At 37.4% G+C, this 12,219-nt stretch overlaps 1 pseudogene; it reads right to left on the reverse strand.

Annotated features, from left to right (window-relative positions):
* Nucleotides 1-4,905: 4,905 nt before the first annotated feature.
* LOC125680703 (uncharacterized) lies at nt 4,906-9,465 on the reverse strand (annotated as a pseudogene).
* Between the last annotated feature and the right edge of the window lie 2,754 nt (nt 9,466-12,219).

Below are 12,219 nucleotides of genomic sequence, written 5' to 3' on the forward strand. Positions count from 1 at the left end.
GTGACCCATCCTATCCCCTGAAGCTATAATTTGAACAACTTGAATATACACTGCTTCAAAGACGTTTGCAAATCAATATGATCCTGCTGTTCTTAAGAGTTTAATGATGTTTCCAATATATTCCTTGGTGTAATGTAAATAGCAACTTCTGCATGTTGCTGAAAGCCCTATCTTGAATTATTTTACCTTAAGAAAATTTAAATAAACACAGGTTGGGTTTTTTTGTGTGTGTGTGAAGGGGTAGGGGGGTTGCAAGTGTTTGTACATGTGTAAGAGAGAGAGATTTCCAATGAGGTATGTTAGCTGAAATAAATAATGTTTTTATATATGGATGTATATACCATATAGCGGGTTTTTTCCGCGGTGTGATGAATTTGGCTTATTTTAGCGGTTAGAAAGCTTTCCTCCAAAATTTTACTCGCCAAATATGCACCTAATTGCGACTATAGTATTTGCAAGAGATATAACTCTTCCTTTTGCGCCAAAATTTATTCCACTAAAATTACTCGCATACTTTTAAGTCAGCTAATCGCCAAATTTTAGACCCGCTGAAAAACCCCGCTATACATGTACATTACACAGCGATATTGATATATAAATATAGGATCCTTTATCCAGCGCGTTATGTGCGTTTTTTCATACCCGAGATTGATACCGTTTTTACACGCATGATATTCTCTTTACTACTGATTCACGATTTTCCCCAAAATTTTCTTTTTCACTTTTAATGATCAAAATCTACTGTCTAATGTGTTTGAAAGATTTCACATGAAAATTAAGGTTATATATTATCACAGAAGGTCATTATAGAGAGTTTATGATTTGTTTTGTAAACAAAGATTGTGGTATGCTATTGTTCACGTAATTTTCAAAAGAAATGGATATCGATCTAAGTTTATTATATCTTTCACATTCCAAGCATTTTTGGAGGTAAAATGTGTCATCTGAAAGTTAAATTTATGACTATGCAAAATTAAGATGCATTATATTACAAAATCAATATTTCACTTGTTTGTTTACATATAAAGACTCGAGTCTTTGTTTACATAACACAGATTTAAGGCTAATATTTTGCTTTCATTCTTGCATTCTGAAGGTCAAAATTTTGGCTGTCAACATTAAATGAGTTACATTTTTAATGTTTAACATCAAAAATGAAAAATATTTTTATCAAAAATCGTGAACCAGTCCCTTTAACATTTCCTTTGCGAATATTTGTCATGTTGTGAATTTCTTTTAAAATTAGTAAACGACAATATACAAAGTATACCAAATACTGCTAAATGGCTTCGAGAGCAATAGCAAGTCTTTGTCCCCGAGACTGTAACTATGTGTATTCCTAGGCGCACAGCTGTTTTATATAAATCATGTTTTGGTAAACCATCTTTTGGGAGCATTAAAAAACCGACAAATATTTTATCACCTCTTGCTTAAAATTCTACAGAATTGTCATATATTTCATATCATTTAACATTTCAGTTTCTTCTACATGATATTCGAGATCTTATGAAGCTATATGGATACATGTATTAAAATTTATTTTTAAAAAACATTCCTACGAGTTTTTAAAAAAAGTATTTGATATTTGTTTTAGTCTGAGGTTGATGAAATATTGTGTGAAATATACTGAAATTGGATGAAATATATCAATTCATTTACATTAACCCTCCTTCTAGTGTATATGCTATAATGTGTTTAAGACACACGCACGCACGCACGCACACACACACATAACAATGCATTGCTGACATTGTCAACTGCAAAAATGTATTCTTTAAAATGGAAACCGAAAGCAAACGATGAAAAAGGAGATGAAAATAATAACGTCAATAATCGAATTTGAAGATTTTTGAAAGTTTTATTTACTCGATTTTCTTTATCTGTGACTATCGAGTAAGAAAGAAATCAGTTTTGAAGGACATTGCCAGGTGGTACGTTTAAATTACTGTACATACATGCTTAGTAATATGTATAGTTTTATACTCTTTTCAACTTTTTCACTTGATTCTTTTTAATAGTTGCGATTCTGAATTACTGATATCTACACAGTTGAAAAGGTTTGATATTGTACATTAAAAAACGTATTTTGCCGATCTGACTTTCATGGAGTTTTCTCAGACTCCAAAACTTGTTTAGAAAAGATATTTTAACATGTACAGCTGTATTCCCATCATACACCGAGGCGTTGACTAAGAAATGACACTGTTAATGTCAAAAACTGGTTTATGGTTGTGACATTGAGTCACGTGATTCATTCCTCATTGCTGCGATTATTATTTGTAAATATTTGAAATTTATTCTTTCTGGTGGAACACTAGTCAATTAATTGATTAAGACATGGAGATATACAAACGTTGTAATACATAGGGAAAAAAGAAAACATTAGTTGCAAACAATCAGAAGATTATAAGATATGAATTAGACGATACTATAACACGTACCATTACATGTTAAACATTACAATTATATAACACAAGACAAGCGACACACGAATAGACATAGTAAGGGAATTAACTCTATATGATTTTATTCCTCTTCAAGATTGGTCGATGATCCTTAACCAACACAATATCTACATTTGATGAGTCATGAACTTCTGGAATTTGTGTGAGGGGTTCTCTTCGATTTTTTTATTTTGGATTTGGCTGTTCCTTCTAACTGGTTTCTTCAGTCTGAGGTTGTAGTTTTATACCTTTAATATGGTCCTATTTGAAGCAGATCTGTTACTACGTAAACTTAGGTTGTCTTATAACTACATAAACATCCTCCCACCGATAAGTCTAGTTGTGATTTCCACTGAAACGATATCTCCAATCTGTAAACTGACCTTAAATTTATCCTTTTTGTTTTCACTTCGTGATTGCGTAACCTATTTGATGCTAGTTTATACGTCTATAAAACCTTTCTACATAATTGGTGCGTGGTAGTTTTTTCTTATTCTGTTTTAATCCGAAAGCAATGTCAACTTGCAAATTGGGTTCTCTTCCAAACATCAAGAAAAAGAGATTATCCAGTTACTGTGATATACCTATAACAGAATTTTTGTAACCTGGAATGATTGATTGAATATTGTTTAACGTCTCGCTTGAGAATATTTTTATATGGAGACATCACCAATGACGGTTACCTGGATTGTGCGCGCTTTTTATTTGAATGTTATATATTTGAAACACAAGAGTACATGTACTCAAAGTCTCACAAGAGTGTATATATCGATTCCATACATTCCAGTGAACTCGAAAAGAAAGATACCCACCACAGTTCTTCCACATCTACTTAATATTTGGATATTATATTGAATAAAACACAGACTATAGGAACTCTTCACTATTCAGTAAAGGGAAGTACAGACTAAAATATTTTACTTTGTAAACTTAGAAATAAAGCTAAGCTAGTGACCTACATGCTGATCATTTCAAGCAACCCATCATGTAATCTGTGTGGTGTTATTTATCAGGATAGTGTCCCCCATCATCAAGTCTGTGTGGTTATGATTATGAGGATAACGTGATCTGTGTGGTGATTGTGAGGATAGCGTAATCTGTGTGGTTATGAGGATAGCGTAATCTGTGTGGTTATGATTATGAGGATAGCGTAATCTGTGTGGTGATTATGAGGATAGCGTAATCTGTGTGATTATGAGGATAGCGTAATCTGTGTGATTATGAGGATAGCTTAATCTGTGTGGTGATTATGAGGATAGCGTAATCTGTGTGGTGATTATGAGGATAACGTAATCTGTGTGGTGATTGTGAGGATAACGTAATCTGTGTGGTTATGATTATGAGGATAGCGTAATCTGTGTGGTTATGATTATGAGGATAGCGTAATCTGTGTGGTGATATGAGGATAGCGTAATCTGTGTGGTGATTATGAGGATAGCGTAATCTGTGTGATTATGATTATGAGGATAGCGTAATCTGTGTGGTGATATGAGGATAGCGTAATCTGTGTGGTGATTATGAGGATAGCGTAATCTGTGTGGTGATTATGAGGATAGCGTAATCTGTGTGGTGATTATGAGGATAACGTAATCTGTGTGGTGATTGTGAGGATAACGTAATCTGTGTGGTTATGATTATGAGGATAGCGTAATCTGTGTGGTTATGATTATGAGGATAGCGTAATCTGTGTGGTGATATGAGGATAGCGTAATCTGTGTGGTGATATGAGGATAGCGTAATCTGTGTGGTGATTGTGAGGATAACGTAATCTGTGTGGTGATTGTGAGGATAACGTAATCTGTGTGGTGATTATGAGGATAGCGTAATCTGTGTGGTTATGATTATGAGGATAGCGTAATCTGTGTGGTTATGATTATGAGGATAGCGTAATCTGTGTGGTTATGATTATGAGGATAGCGTAATCTGTGTGGTGATATGAGGATAACGTAATCTGTGTGGTGATATGAGGATAGCGTAATCTGTGTGGTTATGATTATGAGGATAGCGTAATCTGTGTGGTTATGAGGATAGCGTAATCTGTGTGGTTATGAGGATAGCGTAATCTGTGTGATTATGAGGATAGCGTAATCTGTGTGGTGTTATTTATCAGGATACTGTCCCCCATCATCAAGTCTGTGTGGTTATGATTATGAGGATAGCGTAATCTGTGTGGTGATATGAGGATAGCGTAATCTGTGTGGTTATGAGGATAGCGTAATCTGTGTGGTGATTGCGTAATCTGTGTGGTTATGATTATGAGGATAGCGTAATCTGTGTGGTGATTATGAGGATAGCGTAATCTGTGTGGTGATATGAGGATAGCGTAATATGTGTGGTTATGAGGATAGCGTAATCTGTGTGGTTATGAGGATAGCGTAATCTGTGTGGTGATTATGAGGATAGTATTCACTACTTTCTTCATTGTTCTGCTTTTTTACTTCTAAATTGTTTTTATCTCAGAACAGTGTATCAATGAACAAAAAATAAATATATGAATGCTTATAATTTTATTATGGCGTTTATGGGCACGGCTGTATTTACAACACAAAGGAAACGGGCCGCCAGCATGATCAAGGGCTGGCCCCAACAAACAACAAAAGCATCATCAAAAGCAAATTCAACATCAACATATTCTCTTGCAAAGTCAACATTCAAAGTTCAAAAATATCAACATTCACAGTTCAAATCATATCAAAGAGTGCTTGACCCTGGGAGGTGCAGAGGTCAAACATCTCATGACCTTGACCCTGGGAGGTGCAGAGGTCAAGGACTTGTAGATTTTCACATTTCATCATAAGTTCTGACAGTGCCGCTCGTAAGCGCCACAAGTTTCCTACCTTGAATGGCAGTACTGGCAATCATGGTAAGAAACTCCGCCACACTGGGGGTGGGGGAAGAGCGGCACTTTTCTATAATAAAGCCGTACCCATAAGGACTACTGCGGAAAGTATACAACATTGTGGCATAGTATAGCTTCTAGGCCCCCTTGTAGTGTGTTTAATAGAATGAAATTCCCTAGTTTGGATAGATGAACCCCATCACTGTGTAAAAATGTGGGTTGTGGTTTGATATCTGGATATGAAATGACAGCCCCCCCCCCCCCCCTTCCAACTTGATTAAAGCGCTTGCAAACGAATTAAGGCGCCGGCGTGTTTCCTCCATTTTGGCCCTATTGTGGGAATATTTCCATTCAATGCGCGGTAGAACGTAAGACCATATAATCCTAGCATTGTGAAAATTTGTTCTTATAAATTTTGTAACTTTTTTAGTCTGTAACCTCAATTTTCTTATGGATGTACGGCCTAAATCATTCCCACCGCAATGTAGTAGAATGGCGCTTGGCTGCGGACCAAATCTACTTAAGTATTTTAATTTATTGACGACCTGCATAAGAGCTAGACCGCTGTAACCCTGCCACCATAAAGATATATTTACCCTACCGAGATTCAAACCGCAACCACCAGGTCTAAGTAGAGCTTCTGTTTGTGCCCACTTTAATATTGAGGAGCCCACCAACCAAACGATTTGACTCTCTACAAAATAAATGAACTTGAAAATTACAACTTTGGTATACGGATGTATGATTTATAACAGCTAGATCGCCATCTACCAGATTTCTGAATGACATCGGATGAAAACCCCTTGATTGCTAGTTCCGTACTCGCCCCAATCCTAAAAGAATGAGTTTTATACTTGCCTGGCAATTGAAGTACTTTAATTGCTTTTGACAAAATAGCAGTAAATTGGTATCTGGTCAATGGGTACGAATCGAAATGGCAGAAAAGGGGGCCCCGAGTCATTAGGGCGAACATTCAGAAAAACATCCATATGATAAAATGGGCATGTCGAATCTCCTACCCTAGGAATGTTAAGTACTGAACCCTTGCCCACCTGGTCAGTCTTAGAATATGTAATGGTTAAACTTATTGAGCCATTTGCTCTGTCTAGTTTAATATCACCTCTTTGTACAACTCTTGCTGTTGAACTGCGATCGCTAACTAATTCGCCTACCCTGAGCAGCCTGTGAAAAGCTAACGAGAATGCAGCGGAAAACAAAGCAGACTCGTAGACATTACTACAAATACATGGAAGCACCTGAAATATTCTAGCTAAGATATGTTTTGTTATTGGAAGCCTGCTATCTGGAGTATGCCTCAAACGTTTCATACCTTGCAAAAGTTTAACAACCAAAAATTCAGAAGTAGGATCATAAATCCCTTGCAATTTGCAATAATATGACAAGACAGCCATGTATGAGCGGGCTGTGGAAAAAGCTAAACCCCTGATAGATAAATTTAACATGAATTGAACTATTGAAGCTAAGTTGGGTGGCCAATTTGGACTGATCCGGTTTTCTGAACAAAACTTGTAATACGCCTGGAGACCTGCATTGTGAGCTCTGTGTGCGTTTTGTGATAATGAAGCTTCTAATAATTTGTTGAATTCAAACTGGAGATGAGGTTTGTGAAGGAGGAGGGGATTGTCAATGGAACTGGATCTGCTTCCGGCGCTGCATAACGAAATCTTTCCCACTGCTTGCGAGAAATAGAATCGGCAATGATGTTAAGTTTTGTGGGAATATATTCTGCACGGAATAAAATGTTATACTTCATGCATTTCAAAACAAGGGGTCGAACCAGGGACATAACCAATTTGGATTTTGAGGACTGCTTATTTAATATTGCTACAAGGGCTTGCTTGTCTACATGAAGGATGAGTTTCTTGTTGGTAAGCTTATCGGCCTATAAATAGACTGCCAATACGACCGGTATTAGCTCTAAAAATGTCATATCACCTAATAGGTCTTCCCAAAAGGGGGACCAACCAAGGTAGCACCATTCACCTTGAAAATAGGCCCCACATCCTAAGTTTAAAGCCCCTGAACTGTCTGTAAACAACTCTAACAAATCATCTGATGTCCATTCCTGGTCTAAGAAATAAACTTGACCATTAAAGTTGTTTAAAAAAATTTGACCATGTGCAAAGATCTCCATGCATGGCTTTTGTAATACTAATATGGTGGTGAAGCTTTGTTACCCCTATTGTAGCATCATATAGCCGCCTCACAAATGCACGACCAGGGAGGATAGCTCGAGTGAAAAAGTTAACTTCCCTAACAATGACTGTAGGTGTTTCAGAGTAGTCTTTTTCCTGGACATGAAATCCTCAATGATGACCTTAAGTTCAAGCAATTTGTGGTCTAGGATTTTAACTAACATTTGAACTGTGTCAATCTCTAAGCCTAGAAAAGTTAGGCAGGTTGTTGGACCTACTGATTTGTCATCTGCTAGGGGAACCCCAAGTTCACGGCACATATTTTGAAATGTTGACATAATACGTTTACACTCATGAGCCTTTTGAGCAGCAAAAATAAAATCATCGAGATAGTGATCAAACGAATCAAAGCCACATTGATCAATTGCCAACCAATTCAAAAAGGTGGCAAATTCCTCAAAAACTTTACAAGATATATAACATCCCATGGGCAGACATTTATCAATGTAATAGTTATTGTCAAATTTGTAACCCAAAAGATCAAAATCCCCAGGATATATGGGTAAAAGTCTAAATGCGGATTTTATGTCACATTTAGCAATAAATGCTCCCTTACCAAAGCGAGCTATCATTTGGACGACTTCATCAAATGAAGTATATTGGACTGAAGTCTCATTGGGGTCTATGAATGCATTAACGCTGCAGTGGTCAGGGAAGGATAAATGAGTTATGAGCCGCCATCCTGAATTATCCCCCTTTGGTACCACCCCTATTGGCGAAATACGAAGATTGGAAATGGGCAACTCTTTGTATGGACCACCAATCCTGCCCAACTCGATTTCCTTACAAAGTTTTTTCTTTAACCTCCCGGTGGTGTTCATATGCTGATGTCAAGTTGTCCGATTGTATATGTAACCTAGGCCCCAAATAATGTAACTGAAATCCCTGGGTAAATCCTAGATATAATTTGTTTGCCACTGCTCTATTTGTATATTGATCTAAGTATTTCTTTAAAACTGAAACTCTAATTGGCGTTTTGCCTAAATCCCAAATTTTGTTGGTTTTGAAATCGATTTCTTGGGCGCGAAGAAATATTCGGCCCTCTATAAGTGAATGATTGATTTTGTTGCCCTCTGAAAGTGGGTGCTGAATTTGACGCCGAAAACTGATATTTCCCCGGGAAGCGAAAATTGTTGAGGGATTTGTGTCCATTTGCTTGCGGTTGATGAACCCCTGGACAGTGCATCATGGCATGCTGCCCATTACATCGCAAGCACATATGATCATAAAAACAAGGAAATTTGCTACAAGATCCTTTGAAGTTGAAATCATAACATTTCCCTGAGGCTGCCGGGACTTGTTTCAGACTCAGAGTATGAGTTTCCACAGAAGATGGGGTCATATACATAAGCCAGAGTTCCGCGTTGATCTCCCCCCCCCCCCCACCCCCCCAAGAGCTACCGGGGTTATTGGCCTTGCGAAGGCGGTACTGAATATCATACTCATACCACCACTTATAACCCCTACCAGCCCCCATTCTTACTGTTTGAATGTATTTAAGGAGGTCAATGGTTTTAGCAGGGTGTGCCTGCAAGTAGATTGCTGCAAAACTCAACATGACATCCGTCCATTTTTCTGTAGACTCTATACGTTTAGTTGTCGAGTCCCTAGTTACTATTTCCCCGAGGTTATTCATGACGAGTTTTTTCTCCTCCCCCCCCCCCCCCCCCCCCCCCCCAGCTTTTGGTGGCAACAGAGACTAAATCAATGTACTGACCCTCAATAATTTTCTGCCGAATGGCTTGCACTACATGCATACCTATATTGTTAATGGAAGGTGCAGGTGCCGGTAAATCCATCGCCACTTGAGAATTCTGTAGGCCTATCGAGGACAACTCCACACTCTGAGGTACAGCTGCCATGGCTAAATTAACCGGGCTCGTAGCTGACATCTGAAGCTCTCCTTCCTGACCCGACTCAGCCATAGTACGTAGTGCGCGACCCTGACTCGGCATCTCTGTAGGGGGGGGGGGGGGGGTTGATACCGCCGCCTTTGAACTTGCCGACGACTTGGCCTTCGACCTCTGTGTCCTTTTTATTTTCCGAATTGGAGGCATACTCACATGCAATGAAAATAATTATGTACTGATTGCCTTAAAAAGCATCAATTATTGTATTATGAATTTAGTTGATTAAGTTGCCTACTTTAATTAAATTATCTAATAAAAATGGCTACCCACGCTAACACTCGTGACACAACGGGCCTAATGTTTCAATTAAAAATCTATCAACATCGGGTTGGAATTTACATTTAAATTCTTGGTACTACGTTTAAAATTGCAATCAATCAATCAAGAAACAATTGCATTAACTCTTGGATAGAAATTCAACCAAATTTGCACCTAATTTTACAGACAAAAAACCTTTGATTTCATCACCGACCTGCTATGATGCTGTAAGTTTGGGTAAGGAAGAGGCAGACAAAGCGCCGCCGCTTATATATAGCGCAGGGGGAAATAATCAGAATGGACTTCGGTGCATTAGACAAACGGGGAATAACTGCGTATTGTACTGTCTTCGATAAAACCATCTAATTCATATGCGAATTAGATGTAAGTAGTATCCACCTTTTGATGTACCAGTAACTATCACAGTTTTTAAGTAGATAATAAATGTTAAAAAAAATATTTCCTATACATTCTACAGTAACCGCTTTGATTGAACAATTTCATAACTAGTATGTTTATCTTACTCTATGGTTTATTGGGGGGTTTTTTGGTTTAGATTTGGGGGGTTTTTTACCTTAAAATATCCCCAATTTTATACGTGTATTCTTGCTGCATGTTATCTTTGGAATAATTATATATGGAGAGGACTTCTGTGGGCTTATAACCTATTCTATATTGAATAAAATATTTGTAAATCAAAGCAACTCTTCAATATCAGGAGATAAACGATTACGTCATGGGAACCATTATTTGAACGGAAAATTTAGCGATTGTTTTTATTCTTGGAATTTACATGCGTAAATGGTAAGCAATGCAATGTTTTGTCAATGGTAATAGAGAATTTATTTAATATTTGAAGCGAAAGACATATCTAGGTTGCACTTCGAGTTCTGCTAATGCAACAATTAAGTCGATGACTGATAATGCAATTTTATATTAAACAAGCATTCTGAAAGTGTTGCATGGCAATACATAGTCCCCTACCGGTAGCAAAAATTATTAGACCGTAACAATATTCGAAGTTCATTATGTAGGCTATGGTAAGGTGGGGATTAGGAAACCAGGATAGGAATGGTTGGAAATCAACTACTATTCAGGTACAAAGACTAGACCAGGAAAAAGACAAATTCATAATTAGGTTTAGGTCTTTAACCAAGTCAATGAACTGTGAAATGTAGGTGATCATAAATAATATAGCTACATTGCAGGGCCGTAAATTACATGGAGGCGGAGGAGGCAGTTGCCTCCTCCAACTTTTGAGCCAAAAAAAATTAAAATTTAAAGTTCATTAGAATTTATGTTGTTTCCAATAACTAAGAACATGATACCTCCCTTAAAAAGCATTCCAAATCTTTCTTTTAGAATGAGTTAGTCAAGTAACATCTTAGAAGGCCCTAGAATCAAGGATTTTGCACGAAACGTGTTCAGTGTGCACAAAATGTGCTCAGCGTCTGGGGGCCTGGGAGGCCCCCCAGACCCCCGCCTAATTTCCTGCCTCCTCCAAATTGAAGGTTAATTTACGGCCCTGCATTGCTGTATTACTATGCTAGAAATTTTAATGCGTGTAGTACTCTTATCTACATAATTAAGAAACTTGGATGTCAACTTTAAGCTGGTGTGGATGTGATTCCACTAGTTCTTATCAACTTTGTAGAAGCAAACTAAAAAATGTACCAATTATCAAATGAATATCTGCAATCACAAACAAAAAAATCTTGATCTGTATCTTGTAATGACAAAGCAATGTACTAAATATGAAATGAATATCTGCAAAAACAGAATAAAAGAGTGCGGAAAATTGATAATTCTTGCGATTTTTCAAAGTCCAAGAGCCATAACTTAGTGAAAAATCAATGGACCGAAACCAAATTCGTACTTGATCTGTAACTTGTTATGGCAAAGCAATACACCAAATATGAAATAAATATCTGCAAGAACAGAGAAAAAGTGGAAAACTGATTTGCAGGACTGACGAACAGACAGACAAATGGACGGAGCGCAAACCTAAAGTCCCCTTCAACGTCGTCGGTAGGGGACTAAAATCAATCGATATATGTTGTAAAACAAATACTCATAAAAGATTGAAGAACATTAATCATTCAGTATAAACCAATCGTCTGGATTCCGAGAGCGATATACACATGTTAACATAGCGATGCACAGACAAGCTTTTCTTGAACTGTATTCAAAGCAATTGATGCAATCCATTAAAACTAAATACTTGATTTTTTTTTCAAAACAGATTTAGAATACCCCTACCATCTCACCCTTTTCGTCAGCAAAAAACAATGTAGGCCGTTTTGGAAACTGCCATGACGTCACAGTGACCTAATTCGTAACTATATAGGGAAACGTTCAGCTGTATATCTCTGAAGCGTAGTGGAATGGAAATAGAGTTCTTGTTTTCGTGTATGTTGCAGAATAACCTCCTTGGTCCCGAAATGTTGTTTGAAATATAAATAATAAGCTTCGACTTTTATATTGCAGAACTACATTTCTCTACCTCAGAGGTTATCCTGCAACATTCACGAAAACGCGATCATTATTTCTTA

Source organism: Ostrea edulis, chromosome 2 (assembly GCF_947568905.1).
Source record: "Ostrea edulis chromosome 2, xbOstEdul1.1, whole genome shotgun sequence".
Taxonomy (NCBI): Eukaryota; Metazoa; Mollusca; class Bivalvia; order Ostreida; family Ostreidae; genus Ostrea; species Ostrea edulis.